Source organism: Ailuropoda melanoleuca, chromosome 12, assembly GCF_002007445.2.
Source record: "Ailuropoda melanoleuca isolate Jingjing chromosome 12, ASM200744v2, whole genome shotgun sequence".
NCBI classification, from domain to species: domain Eukaryota; kingdom Metazoa; phylum Chordata; class Mammalia; order Carnivora; family Ursidae; genus Ailuropoda; species Ailuropoda melanoleuca.
Genome location: NC_048229.1, coordinates 73,119,413 through 73,121,613, shown reverse-complemented (window position 1 = coordinate 73,121,613; position 2,201 = coordinate 73,119,413).

Here is a 2,201-nt window from a genome sequence, read left to right as displayed (position 1 = left end):
CAAGTGACACCCCCCACCACCAAGGATCACAGAAAGGGCTGATTGATACATGCTTTCCATTTCAAAAAAGAAGCAAGAGGCCAATGCTCACATGCCATCCTTGAGGCCGAAAGGTGCAAACCGAAGCTAGTTTGGAGGAAAAAAATATTTATATAGGCAAAAAAGCAGGAAGTAGGAGTAGGAAGCTCTTTGGATGGGGACATTTTTCCTTTCTCTTGTGCTTTGTGCAGCTTAGAGCCAAGAGGGCGGGCTGCACGAGAGAGCCGGCCCAGCGGCAGTGAGGTGCAGGGACAGAGAGAGAAATCCGGATTAGGGAGCTCACCAGATGCCACCTGGGGAGTGGCCCGTGCTGAGAGGGTGGGTGTGTGGAGTCTGTGCATTTTGCAGGAAAGAGAAAATCAAAAGCGGCAGCGGCAGCCTGGGTCTTGGCTGGCGCTCCCCGGAGCAGCAGATCCAAGTTAGCTGAAGCAGCACGGCCCTGACGCCAGCACCTGCCCGCCAGCGGGCTCTGCCAAGACCAACTTGGTACCAGCTTCAATCATATCGCAAGTCAGTATTTAAATAATGCGACAAGACTCCTTTGGAACCCAACCAAGGACTGCTCAGGGCAGTAATTTTCCTTTTAGCAGCAGGAGCTGAGAATCTACAATTTCCCAAAGATAATACCGCTCCACCCTTCTCTGGAAGAGCCCAAAACAGCGTCAGAGGAGAGAAGTCCAGCCAGGCGAGCTGACGGTGGATGGGATCTCAGTTCGTGACCAGGGACAGCGAATTGGCTTTGAGTCAGCCCACTCAGGGGGACCTGAACCACCTCTTCGGGGTAGCAGTCGCTGGATCCAAACTTCAAATGTGAGGGCAATAAATTAGTACTCGGCAGTCCACCTGGGCCTGGAGAACTGGCGTTTCCAGCTGGCCTCATTCTTGACCGCATCTATTAGGAGACTTTTCCAGTTGATTTCTAGCTCACTTCCTTTTGTCCGAAACAGCCACAGCCAGAGGCATCCCGTAGACTCTGTTTTGCTTGTTTATGACTCTTCCATTAATTGGATCTCCCTGACTTTTCCCTCCCTACAAGTGCGAAATGAAAATGTGGGGGCATTTTGTGCTCCCCTTCCTGTGCTCCCCATCAGGGTTTGGCCTCCCATGCAAAGAAGGGTGCCTGTGAGCCTCAGACAAAAAGGACCAAGATTACACATTGCCCACTGCCATTAAAGGAAGAAAACGGTGGGGGGGGGCAGAAATCCCTAGGTTTTATTAATGCCCGATTCTGGGAGCTCATTCCTCTTTTGATATTTATCCATATGTTCTGCTAACTGACCACTGCTGGCCATGTGATGGATAATGCCCTTTACACTACCATGTAAGTTACAGTAATGTCACCAGGCTATTAACCTCTGGATATTTGCATTATTAGTCAATTTTCTAAGCCCTTGGAGTTAAAGCAGCCACTGAGAATTTTTATTTCCATTTCACAGGAGCTGGGAGTCAGGTTGTGTGAATTTCCTACAGAATGGAGATAAGGCTGATTTTCCTCAATTTGCTCTTACAGCTTTGGTTGAAGTGTGGGGCGGGGGGCGGAAATCATCCACGTCACGTGCCTGGCTGGGAGGGAGGTCTGCGAACTAGTGCTGCCTGGTAATTTATGGTAGAAGTTTTGTGCAGGGAGCACAGTTCTAAACAAACTCAGCATCCATTCCCTCTGAGGATGGGGACCGGAATCTTGTTTCACTGCTAGAGTCTGTATTCAAGTGGAGACGTTTCAGCTTTGGACAAGTGTTATAAGCCTCCTTTAAAAATGAAATATGCGTCCAGATCAAATATTCACACTCTGTAAGGCAAGGCATTGCACCAAAATCTAGGGCAAAACAGTTCACATAGAAAAACATTTTGAATATGAAAACGTAAGTCCTCACTACAGTTGCTCACTGTTAGGCAGAAAAAAAAAAAAGTGGGGTGTGAGGGGAGATGAACTTGTGGGGAGGTAGAGATAGATACAGAAATAGAAGGAAACGGAGAGCAGGAGAAAGAGAGAATTGCAAACCCGACGAAACGGTCACCTTAAGTGAATTAGCTAATAAAGGCTATTATATCACAAGGCACTTGTGAGCCGCTGGCCAGGACCCAAGGCGTCAGCCAATCGAGGCCACTCACTGAGTTATGCCAGTGGCTTCCGACCTCCGCACCCTCGCTTGCATTGTTCC